Source organism: Geotrypetes seraphini, chromosome 7 (genome assembly GCF_902459505.1).
Source record: "Geotrypetes seraphini chromosome 7, aGeoSer1.1, whole genome shotgun sequence".
Lineage (NCBI taxonomy): Eukaryota > Metazoa > Chordata > Amphibia > Gymnophiona > Dermophiidae > Geotrypetes > Geotrypetes seraphini.
Window position 1 is genome coordinate 6,861,213 of NC_047090.1, and position 13,614 is coordinate 6,874,826.

A 13,614-nucleotide genomic window follows, 5' to 3' on the forward strand; every position below is an offset into this window, starting at 1 on the left:
TACAGGAGCCACAGAAGGCTAAACTTTGAAATTTTTTTTTTCCATGGTCCATTTTGAGGCTTTTTACGTACATTAGTTTCAAAAAATGAAAATCTGCATTAGTTCCATTGAATAGATCATAAAATGTTGTATAAGATTGCCAAGTTTCTTTTGTTTTGCTTCAATGGCCAAGGAAATATTTTGACTCAAAGCTGTCAAAATTGTGCAGGGATACTGTACATGGTTGTGGTTTGGTAAAACGCTATATCTCCACAGGTATCCCATTGATGGATCTGAAACTTCACCAGAGTTTGTTTGGGTCATGTAAGTTTCATCAAAATCTGTGATGGTGAAGTGGGGAGTCTTAGACCACATGACATGGAATGACCCTACTGCAGTGGTTCTCAAACTTGTCCTGGGAGATGTCCAAGCCAGTCGATTTTTCAAGATATCCCCAATGACTATTCATAACAGAGATTTGCATGCATTGCCTCTAGTGCAGTGGTCTCAAACTCAAACCCTTAGTGGTGCCACATTTTGGATTTGTCGGTACTTGGAGGGCCGCAGAAAAAATAGTTAACATAAGAACATAACATAAGCAATGCCTCTGCTGGGTCAGACCTGAGGTCCATCTTGCCCAGCAGTCCGCTCACGCGGCGGCCCAACAGGTCCAGGACCTGAGCAGTAATCCTCTATTTATACCCTTCTATTCCCTTTTCCAGCAGGAAAATGTCCAATCCTCTCTTAAATCCCAGTACTGTATTCTGCCCTATAACGTCCTCTGGAAGCGCATTCCAAGTGTCCACCACATGTTGGGTAAAGAAGAACTTCCTGGCATTTGTATTGAATCTGTCCCCTTTCAACTTTTCCGAATGCCCTCTTGTTCTTTTATTTTTTGAAAGTTTGAAGAATCTGTCCCTCTCTACTCTCTCTATGCCCCTCATGATCTTATAAGTCTCTATCATATCCCCTCTAAGTCTCCTCTTCTCCAGGGAAAAGAGACCCAGTTTCTCCAATCTCTCAGCTTATGAAAGGTTTTCCATCCCTTTTATCAGACGTGCCGCTCTTCTCTGAACTCTCTCGAGTAACGCCATATCCTTCTTAAGGTATGGCGACCAAAACTGGACGCAGTATTCCAGGTGTGGGCGCACCATCGCCCGATACAGCGGCAGGATAACTTCTTTTGTCCTGGTTGTAATACCCTTCTTGATTATACCTAGCATTCTATTCGCTCTCTTAGCGGCCGCTGCGCACTGTGCCGTCGGCTTCATTGACCTGTCCACCATTACCCCCAAGTCCCTCTCTTGGGTACTCTCATTCAATAACATCCCTCCCATCGTATAGTTGTACCTCGGGTTTCTGCTTCCCACATGCAATACTTTACATTTCTCAACGTTGAACTTCATTTGCCATTTTGTCGCCCATTCCCCTAGTTTGTTCAAGTCCCTTTGCAATTCCTCACAGTCCTCTTTAGTCCGAGCTCCCCTAAATATTTTGGTGTCATCTGCAAATTTTATTATCTCACACTTCGTCCCTGTTTCTAGATCATTTATGAATATATTAAATAACAGCGGCCCGAGCACTGAGCCCTACAGAACACCACTCGTGACCCTCCTCCAGTCAGAGTAGTGGCCCTTCAACCCTACCCTTTGTTTCCTACCTGCCAACCAGTTTCTGATCCATTTATGTACGTCTCCGTCCACCCCATGGTTCTTCAGTTTCCGGAGTAATCGTTCATGAGGCACCTTGTCAAAGGCTTTTTGGAAATCAAGGTATATGATGTCTATGGGGTCACCTCTGTCCATCTGTTTGTTAATTCCTTCGAAGAAGTGTAGTAAGTTGGTTAGGCACGATCTCCCCCTGCAGAAACCATGTTGGCTGGTTATCAGAAGTTTGTTTCTTTCCAAGTGATCATCGATGTTTTCTTTTATCAGTGCTTCCGCCATTTTTCCGGGAACAGAAGTCAGACTCACCGGTCTGTAGTTTCCCGGGTCACCTCTTGATCCCTTTTTAAAGATGGGCATGATGTTGGCCGTCTTCCAATCCTCCAGGATCACGCCTGTTTTCAGGGATAGATTGCATATTTGCTGCAGTAGTTCTGCTATCTCCTCCTTTAGTTCCTTCAGAACCCTTGGATGGATTCCGTCCGGACCTGGAGATTTGTTAATTTTTAGTTTATCTATCTGCCTGCGCACATCTTCAAGGCTCACTTCCATGAATGTTAATTTTTCTGCTTGATTTCCATTGAAGAATTGCTCAGGTTCCGGTATGTTGGTTGTGTCTTCGTTCATAAATACAGACGAAAAGAACATGTTCAGTCTTTCCGCGACTTCTTTCTCCTCCTTCACTACTCCCTTCCTGACTCCATCATTCAGCGGTCCCACCTCCTCCCTAGCTGGCTGTTTCCCTTTAACATATCTGAAGAACGGTTTGAAATTTCGAGTCTCCCTGGCTAACCTCTCTTCATACTCTCTTTTGGCTTTTCGAACCACACGGTGACATTCTTTTTGATACTTCCTGTGATCTATCCAGTTTCCTTCAGTTTTGTCCTTTTTCCATCTCCTGAATGAATTTTTCTTATTACTTATCGCTTCCTTCACTATTTTAGTCATCCATATCGGGTCTTTTATTTGACTCTTTTTGCTCCCCTTTCTGAATCTGGGGATGTACAGATTTTGCGCCTCGCTCATCGTGTCCTTGAAAAAAGACCAGGCATGTTCTACCATCCTCCATTTCTTGGAAGTGTTCCTAAGTTTCTTCCTTACCATTTTCCTCATTGCTTCATAGTTTCCTTTTCTGAAGTTGAAAGTTGTCGCCATGGTTCTCTTTCCTTTTGGTATTCCTGCTTCAACCTTGAACTTGATCATGTTATGGTCACTGTTTCCCAACGGTCCCACTACTTCCTTTGCAGGTCCCATTAACCCATTTAGGATTAGATCCAGAGTGGCATTTCCTCTCGTCGGTTCTCTAACAAGCTGCTCCATGAAGCAATCTTGTGTAGCCTCCAGGAATTCTGTTTCCCTAGCGCATTTTGAGTTTCCAAGAATCCAGTCTATCCCGGGGTAGTTGAAGTCTCCCATAATAACTGTGCAACCGTTTTTGCATTCTTGTTTCATCTCGGCTTCCATTTCCTTATCGATATCTCAGGTTTGCCCGGGTGGACGATAGTATAGGCCCATTTTTATTTCATGTCCCTTTCTACCTGGTATTTTAACCCATAGCGATTCCAGCTTGTTGGTCGTCTCCGCTGTGTCTATTCTTGTCGATTGTATGGTTTCTTTAGAATTGACGTCGGGTGGCGAGAATTGGTCGGCTCCGAGCTGGGGAAGATATGCAGGGAAAGCTAAGACCTCGGGCACTGGCCTGTTCCCCGATTGCGGTGGCTTAGGGGAGGGCAGTGGGAAGGGAAGCAGATTGGGGACCCCTGCATTAGGCGAGGACAGATTGTGGGCCGCAAAATAGCTCTAGTGCATGCAAATCTCTCTCATGAATACTCATTAAGTATCTCCCGAAATCCTGACTTGTGGGCATAAGGATATCTCGGTAGATTTTTTTTCAGTTCAGTTTCTTCATTAGAGAAATAGATTTAGAAAGGCGTGGAGGGTCATAATCAAAAGAAATGTCTAAGGCCAAAGTCTGAGTGATACCACCACTTGATAAGGGTAATTGTGTGGTTTAATGATTAGAGCTACAGAATAAGCCAGCTCTCCACTACCACTCTGTGACCTTTGACAACTCAAATCTTTCTTGCTATAGCAAGAATCTCAAAATTGACAAGTTCTGAGCTACACACAAAACCAACTTAAGAACAGCTTTAAAAGCGTAACTCGTTCTTAAGCCGGGGACTGCCTGTATTCTGTAATAGAGGAAAAACTTCATTCTACAGAACACTCCCTAATTGGCATGACAACATCTATATTATATCATTTAGATCACCATACATCCGTAATTTTGATTTCTCTTGATCTATCGTCTGCTTTTGACACTATTGATCATAGTCTTTTAATAAATAGGCTTCAATCAATCGGTTTAACTGATCAAGTTCTGTTTTGGTTTCAGTCTTACCTCGATAACCGTTCATCAAGTGTTTCTTTTAACGATGCCACCTCAAATAGTTTTTCTCTGCCTTTTGGAATCCCCCAAGGTTCAATACTTTCGCCTATCCTATTTAATATCTTCTTGGCCCCTCTGATGACATTATGTCAATCAATTGGATTTACAGTATTTGCCTACGCAGACGATATACAACTATTACATCCAATCAATACCAAAAATCCTCAAGAAATAGCAATAATAAATGATAAACTGGATCAAATTCATCATTGGCTTGAAACCAATAAACTAGCTTTAAATATTCGGAAAACCAATCTTATGCTCTTTCCATGGAAAGATTGTGAATCACTTCTCTTTCCTATATCTATTAAAGGCATTTCCCTGCAGATGGCCAAAAATATTAGGATTCTAGGAGTAATATTTGATAATAAATTATCCTTCCATGACCACATAAGCCAAGTAGTAAAATCTACTTTTTATAGACTCCGCCAGATCCGATCTGTATCGAAATTTTTATGCACAAAATCATTGAACATCTTACTTGAGGAGAGACTGGAAGCCCTGAATATGTATACCCTAGAGGAAAGGAGAGACAGGGGAGATATGATTCAGACGTTCAAATACTTAAAGGGTATTAACGTAGAACAAAATCTTTTCCAGAGAAAGGAAAATGGTAAAACCAGAGGACATAATTTGAGGTTGAGGGGTGGTAGATTCAGGGGTAATGTTAGGAAATTCTACTTTACAGAGAGGGTGGTGGATGCCTGGAATGTGCTCCCGAGAGAGGTGGTGGAGAGTAAAACTGTGACTGAGTTCAAAGAAGCGTGGGATGAACACAGAAGATTTAGAATCAGAAAATAATATTAAATATTGAACTAGGCCAGTTACTGGGCAGACTTGCACGGTCTGTGTCTGTGTATGGCCGTTTGGTAGAGGATGGGCAGGGGAGGGCTTCAATGGCTGGGAGGGTGTAGATGGGCTGGAGTAAGTCTTAACAGAGATTTCGGCAGTTGGAACCCAAGCACAGTACCGGGAAAAGCTTTGGATTCTCGCCCAGAAATAGCTAAGAAGAAAAAAAAAAAAATTTAAATTGAATCAGGTTGGGCAGACTGGATGGACCATTCGGGTCTTTATCTGCCGTCATCTACTATGTTACTATGTTACTTCACTTCCTTGTAATCTCCAGAATTGATTACTGTAATGCTTTATTTACAGGTCTGCCACAAAAAGAGCTTAGGCGTTTACAAATAATTCAGAACGCCTCCATTAAAATTATTTATAAAGCCAAAAAATTTGATCATGTTTCACCTTTACTCAAGAAGGCACACTGGCTTCCAGTAGCGCACCGCATTATATATAAACAATGCCTACTTACCTTCAAAGCTTTAGAATTCAAAACACCTGCCTTTATTTTTAGAGTCTTAATACCTTATACTACCTCCAGACCTCTTAGATCACAAGATCAACATCTATTAGCTATCCCCTCATTAAAAGTTATTAATACAAGGCGCAATACAATCTTTTCTATAACAGCCCCTCAGTCATGGAATGATCTTCCACTTTATCTAAGACAAGAAAAAAACTTTGAAAAATTTAAGACTAAACTTAAAAGTTTTCTATTTACAGATGCTTTTAACGATTAAAATCTTCCACATTGTCAATCTATTTTTTTCTTTGCTAATCGTTATTGTCTCCCTTCCTAATGTACTTCCCTTGAATTTATTGAATTTAACAAAGAATGTAACCATTGAACAACTTCCCTATTGTTTCATTATTATATGTAGAAATATCTCCTAAATGTATTGATATCTGTTTAAATAAGTGTACTTTTTATTGTATGTTTGATCGATATGTTACCTAAATTTTTGAACTAGTTGTACATCGCCTAGAATTTTGAATAGGCGATAAATCAAACTATTTAATAAACTTGAGAAACTTGAGTTGCAAATAGAGGCCTATGACACCAGATCCCACCTCTAGTTCTGATTGAACCGAAAGCCCAAAGGAGAAGAAGAAATCTGTCAGATACAAAAAAAACTGGATGCATTTAAAAAGCATTGGTACCTGATCATAGGTCCCTTTGGGATGGGATGTATTCTGATTATCTCATGCACTGTTAGATAACACTGCCATACACCTTCAGCTCCATGATGTCCTAATAAAAAGATAATTAGTGTTGGTTTGGTTGCATGCTATCTCAGCAAATCCAGTGCTAGACGAGTGAAGAACGGTACAGAAACTCATCCAATTCATTCCCTGAAAGAGCAACTAACGGGAATCTTGGTATGTTTGCAGCCCTGTGTCTGTGAAGTAAATGTTTTAAGGAAATTCACTGGTGGGGGGGGGGATGGGATTACTGGCAATAAGTATGTGGCAAAAAGGTAAATTAATACATTCATATTATAAACACGGTCTCAGATAGTTCTGTGAATTCCCCTCTTAATAAAAGAAATATATCCTGATTAATATTTGACCCGGTGGTCATCATTAAAAAAAAAAAAATACAGGTAAGTGGCAGCACTGAATAAACAGGTCACCCAAATCAGGCACCAACTGCGAGTTTAACCTAGAAGAATATTTCAGGATAAATATTGTCATAGAAATATGAGCGCTCCTTTACGCCAGGGATAATTGCACCAGCGCGCCATCAATCCAGCGCTGACAATTCAGCGCAAGAAAGAAGTGCGCCGCAGGAAAACTTATTTTTAAAGAGCTCCGATGGGGGGTGCATAGTGTTCGCGCTGCTGTTGGGAGGGTTTGGGGGGATGTTGGAACCCTCCATTATAGAGAAAACGGAACTTTTTCTGATTTTTTGGGGGGAAAGTTCCATTTTCTCTATAATGTGGGGGGTGGCACCCCCCCACACACCCCCAATGGCAACGCGAACACTATGCAGTAAAGTGGGGGGGGGGGGGGTTTCCCCCACACACACCTCCCGTCGGAGCATGGGACAATAGCGTTCCTCGGTCCCACTCTTTGCAAAAAGAACTGATCCTGTTCTCCCTTTCTGCCCTTACCCAGAATAGTCTTTAAAACCAGCGAGATTAAGATATCAAACAGTAAACACAGTGCAAGTCCAGCAGTCTCCAGATGACCTCAAATGAGCAGCCAGAATCCAATGTCTTACTTTCATCCGTTTGATAGGCTGCATTTTGTTTAGCTTGCTAGAAAAGTCGGAAAATTCCCCTGACCCAGAAAGTGATATATATTGCAAATTCTACTCTCCTGTCATCCCCGACCCCAAACGTACCATTTTGAAAGAGCTTATTATGCCAGTCCTCATGGGTGGTCAACAGGTCACGTTTTCAGGATACCTCTAATAAGTACGTCGATGACCCATTTATTTCGGTTATCTTTTAAAACTGGAACGCTCTTCCGGAGTCTGTCATAGGGGAAAACACCCTCATAGAAACATAGAAACATAGAAGATGATGGCAGAAAAGGGCTACAGCCCATCAAGTCTGCCCACTGTTTACCCACCCCCTGTCTATGCCCTAATGACCCAATTTCTTTATCTTGACCCTCGTAGGATCCCACATGGGTATCCCATTTATTCTTAAAGTCTGGCACGCTGTCTGCCTCGATCACCTGCACTGGAAGCTTGTTCCAATGATCAACCACTCTCTCTGTGAAGAAATACTTTCTGGTGTCGCCATGAAATTTTCCGCCCCTGAGTTTGAGCGGGTGCCCTCTTGTGGCCGAGGGTCCCTTGAGAAAGAAAATATCATCTTCCACTTCAACATGTCCCTTGAGGTACTTAAATGTTTCGATCATATCTCCCCTCTCCCTACGTTCCTCAAGAGTGTAGAGCTGCAATTTGTTCAGTCTCTCTTAGTACGAGAGACCCTTGAGCCCCAAGATCATCCTGGTGGCCGTCCGTTGAACCGATTCAATTCTGCGCACATCTTTACTGTAATGTGGCCTCCAGAATTGCACACAGTACTCCAGATGAGGTCTCCAGGGATACAAGACCAAGTTCGACAAGTTCCTGCTGAACCGGAATGTACGCAGGGAGGGCTAGACTCAGGGCCGCCGCGTGAGCGGACTGTTGGGCACGATGGACCACTGGTCTGTCCCAGCAGCAGCAATTCTTATGTTCTTATGTTAGCTGGATTTAAATGCTTTCATGAAACTGTATTTCCATCATTCTAAGGAATTATTTCATGGTAAAAGAATCTGGATATATTTAGACGTAACTACATCTACACAAGAAAGAAGGACACTATTTTTATCTGAGCGACAAGAGACAAGAACACCCATGCAAATGTGTTGTCAAATATGCAAATTCAAAATATGTTGGGTTTTTTTTCCTCCCCCAAGCAATTGTAATGAGTACACATGAGAGAGATTGACATTAGAGAATGACACAGTGACAAAATTCATCACCGTTCCCGTCCCCGCGGATAACCGCGGGAAATAATCCCATGTCATTTTCTAGTGTCTATTTCAACCTCGGTCCTTCTACACCAGCATTCTTCAAAGCAAAGCTTGCGGGTCAGTGGTTGTGGCCATTCATACTCTGATTCTTATGTGAGCCAAGGATAATGAAGCCATTGTGACATCACTGATGTGATAGGCACTGGTGGAATGAGGCATTATGACATCACAATATCTGCTCTGGATACCAGAGACTGTCATTCTGCGGGTCAGTGGTTGTGGCCATTCATACTCTGATTCTTCCCTCTCTCCTTAAAGAATGACTTTAAGGAGAGAGGGACGGGAACGGTGATGAATTTTGTCACCGTGTCATTCTCTAATTGACATGTCTACTATCTTCCTTGTATGCAAACCTCGCTCATGTGGATTCATTAAGGATATCCCGAAAACCTGAACTGTTGCTGGTTCTTGAGGCCTCCGAATAAAGACCACTGCCATAAAAGGATCAATTTGGATTGATCAGACCAGATTAATGCCCATTTAATACGCTCGGTGCCATGTAGAAAGCTCTACTAACTGAATTATTATGTACGGTTGGGAGTAGTGTCTCACCCCAGAAAGGGATCAACTTGCATTTGCTCAAGTCCTAACCATTCTGGCAGATCAACCAACTCCTGTGTGCTGAGCCACCATCGCCTTATTGTTTTGAGCTATTTTTTTTGCAAATCAGGATATTAAGGAGAAAACCAGTCAGCTGGAGTCACCCTTAAAGAGGAAGGAGTGGCCTAGTGGTCAGAGCTACAGCCTCAGCACCCTGAGGTTGTGGGTTCAAATCCCATGCTGCTCCTTGTGACCCTTGGCAAGTCACTTAATCCCCCCATTGCTCCAGGTATATCAGATAGATTGTGAGCCCACCGGGACAGATAAGGAAAATGCTTATGTGTAAACCACTTTGAGTGTTGTTGTAAAGCTGCAAAAAGGCAGTATACATGTCCCAATCCCTTTCCCTGATGTCATAATGCCTGGCAGAAACCCATAGAGTAGCAACATTCCAGAGCTGAGATTGTGATGTCATAATGCCTCATTCCACCAATGCCTAAGAGCCAACCTCAGCAGTGATGTCACAATGGCTTCATTGTCCTATACTTGGCTCACTTCTGGTATTGTATTAGAGGAGAGTGTGGCACAGTGGTTAGAGCTACAGCCTCAGCACCTAGAGGTTGTGGGTTCAAATCCCACACTGCTCCATGTGACCCTGGGCAAGTCATTTAATCTGCCTTTTGCCCCAGGTACATTAGATAGATTGTGAGCCCACCAGGACAGATAGGGAAAATGCTTGAGTACCATAGAAACATAGAAGATGACGGCAGAAAAGGGCCATAGCCCATCTAGTCTGCCCACTCCAATGACCTACCCTCCCTTGATTTTAACCCCCTAGAGATCCCACATGTGTATCCCATTTCCTCTTAAAATCCGGCACGTTGCTGGCCTCAATCACCTGACGTGGAAGATCATTCCAATGATCAACCACCCGTTCGGTGAAGAAATACTTCCTAGTGTCGCCATGAAACTTCCCACCCCTGATTTTCAGCGGATGCCCCCTTGTGGCCGAAGGACCTTTAAGAAAGAAAATATCATCCTCCACCTCAATACGGCCCGTGATATATTTAAATGTCTCTATCATGTCTCCTCTCTCTCTCTACGTTCCTCGAGTGAGTATAGCTGGTTGTAAACCACCTTTATAGGCAGTATATGAATGCCGAAATAAATAAATGTGCCCATTTCTGTTTAACTGATGAAAATGATGCTGCCCTTCTGTCTCTCTCTCTTTGTTGACCTGCGAGGAGTTGTTTTGTTGGAACATCCGTCACCTGGCCCATGGTGAGCGAGACTGCAATGCACTAATTAGCTTGGCTAATGCAGTCTTATGCCTGCTAATCGACTTGTGGGAAATACATCTGAAGGGCTGTGGAGTATCTAAGGGATACAGCCCGATAGTAATTTCAAGCAGGGATGGAAAATGTTGCAGCAGAGCCCAGACCGAGGTTTATCAGGCCTCCCTGTTCTGTTCCCAAGCGCTACGGCGGAGCCATTTCCAGGGTGCAAAATCCAGCAGATATTGTGTCTGGTGTGACGATTTTGCAAAGAGCCGACTAGCCGGGCCTCTCTGCTCACCCACCCTGCTTCTCAAAAGCGGGGACATTCCAGACAAACCTGATCTTTAGCAAATTATTCATTTAGCAAATTGAAATATTGGAAGGGCTTAATTACACTGTCCATGGGAGTTATTTAGACTGGTAGCAGCTGTTTGGTTGCTAGGGAGCAGGGGCTCATTCCCCCGCTGGGATTTCCATATAGGACGTACCCTCTAGGATCATGCGGCAAGTGGAGGCTGTTTCTAGAAGCAATGAAAAAGACAGGCCCCTTTTTATTCGGGGTGAGCAAAAGAGTGATTTATTTTGAAGGAAGAGACCAAGCGGCTGTAATTAATACAACTCAACTGTGTTGTGTTGTTAATAAGGAAGTGGTGCTGGTCACCTGTGTGTTTTATTGTTTGTATTTTTGCATTGTGTCTTGTATTCCTTTTGCATTTATTGTCGATTTTGTATGTCATTTTGAAACCCGTCCTGGGTAAGGGCGGGATATAATTAAACAAACCAAACCAAACCTACGCGTGGCCCCTGGAAGTGGCGTCAGCGGGAGAGCTGACGCGCTTGTGAGGAAAACGTCGAAGTTGATACCCTCAGAGGCGAAGAACCAGAGGTACGGGAAAGGGAAGGGGTGCGCGCGCACGCTCGTGGTGAGGAGAGGAGCGGGACGAGGTGGAGAGGAGATGGGGTGCCAGCGCCCCCGCCAATATGGCGCCTGGGGTGGACCGCCCCCCCCCCCTTCCCACGTCACCGGTGTTATCTGCTTTTGCTTAGCACAGAGCAAAGGTTTTTCCTCTGCGGCAACTGGGGCATCTCAGCACGTTCCACAATTACGGCTCGGTAATTTGAGCGCATGATAATTGCTGTGTAGTTTACCTTAAATTGTTAAGGTGATGGACACACGTTGGCGTCTAATGTTAAACCCTAAACTATTCACAGTTCATAAATCAGCCAGTGCAGTGACTGTACTTTTACGATATAATGGCACTCATAAAACAATTCTATAATGGGCTGTATGGCATGATTTTTCTCCATTATGTGCCTTTGGAAGAAATCTTTATTGAGTTAAGGCTTCCAGTTATTCACAGAATAACGTATAAACTTTGTATAATTACTTTCAAAACCCTCTATAATATGACCCCCCCCCCCCGCTTTTTTATTTAAGTTATTAATTCCATATTCTGCAAGGAGAATTTTAAGATCTAATGAACAAAATTTATTGTCTATTCCAGGGGTGTCCAATGTCAGTCCTCGAGGGCCGCAATCCAGTCGGGTTTTCAGGATTTCCCCAATGAATATGCATGAGATCTATTAGCATACAATGAAAGCAGTGCATGCAAATAGACCTCATGTATATTCATTGGGGAAATCCTGAAAATCCGACTGGACTGCGGCCCTCGAGGACCGACATTGGACACCCCTGGTCTATTCCCTCGTTGAAAATTATAAACACTAGACGACAATTTATTTTTTCATGTACTGCACCGCAGACTTGGAATGCCCTCCCAATTTCTTTAAGGGAGGAGAAGGAATTTGGAAAATTTAAAAGTAACTTAAAAACATTTCTTTTCAAGGATGCCTTTGCAAACTAATTTTATTATCTTATTACCCTACTTTTTTTATTATATTTTTTATTTGTTACCCTCTTGTATTTTCCCTTAATGTCTTTTCTTTACTTTAATGAATTGTATTTCATCCCTCCTCACCTAATGTTAAGAATATGTTAAATTGAGTGTAATTTAGTCCTTTTTAAGTATTTTATGTATTGTATTGTCACCTAACAAATGTAAATTTTAATATGTACATCGCTTAGAAGTCTGATTAAGCGATTAATCAAGAAACTTGAAACTTTGTCTTTGATGTCAACGGCACACACAAATTCATGTGCTTGAGTTCCAAATAATTCTCAATTTCCTGAATCAATCTGCAAAACTGTCTCTTTAGAAATCAGAGCCTTTATTCAAATGTGTAGCACAATCAAGTATACAACTTTCATTGATCAAAGATAGATTACTGACATTATAGTGCCATCGTGAATTGTAAACGCAAAAAAATTAAACGGAGCAACACATTGACTTTCCCAGTACCTGCATATAATATATGTCATAAGAACATAAGAATTGCCGCTGCTGGGTCAGACCAGTGGTCCATCATGCCCAGAAGTCCGCTCATGCGGTGGTCCTCTGGTCAAAGACCAACGCCCTGACGAGACCAGCCCTATCAGCGTATGTCCTTGTTCAGCAGGAACTTGTCCAACTTTGTCTTGAATCCCTGGAGGGTGTTTTCCCCTATAACGGCCTCCGGAAGAGCGTTCCAGTTTTCCACCACTCTCTGGGTGAAGAAGAACTTCCTTACGTTTGTACGGAATCTATCCCCTTTAAACTTTAGAGAGTGCCCTCTCGTTCTCCCTACCTTGGAGAGAAAACTGAAATTATAGTACCATTTTGAATTGTCAACCAATTGTGTTGTACCATAGAAAGACAATATATCAAATCTAGAACTCCCCTTTGACCCTTCACTAGAAAACGCTGTCAGAAATTTGGTGTTGTGGTATATTCTATGGCCTCTGGTTCATACCCTACAGTTTTCTCATTAGAATCGTATTTACTGTTTGATAAAAGTGGCTGACTCAGACATTATGCCAATGGGGGCTGGTAAGTGGTTGGAATTTAGCATAAGGAACCCAGCTAGAGCTTTGTCATCCATGTTGCCTAAGCAGTAACAGAGGGTATAGCAAAATGAGTCGAACTTAAGAGATACAGAGATATAAATGACATTGAAGTCCTGAGGCAGCAGCACACAAACCCCTCGTTTTCAAGGGATGATCTGTATCGGGAACACTTTGAAATGAGAAGTAAATAATTTATTGGAAAATCTGGTGGCATTATTGTATGATACGGTGTTATTTGGCACATCAATGACAGCAAAGAGCCAAATATCGTCTAATCATAAAAAAATTGCTACTTATCATGACAGGGGTTGCCATACAGCACATTACGAAAAACTGGGATCATCTAAGTTACAATTTTTGGTGGAATTCTTTATGCCAGATCTT

At 42.5% G+C, this 13,614-nt stretch overlaps 1 protein-coding gene across 1 annotated transcript in view; it reads left to right on the top strand.

Annotated features, from left to right (window-relative positions):
- Nucleotides 1-13,614, top strand: part of VWF (von Willebrand factor) — a 221,916-nt gene that overhangs the window by 190,708 nt on the left and 17,594 nt on the right. The window lies entirely within an intron of this gene.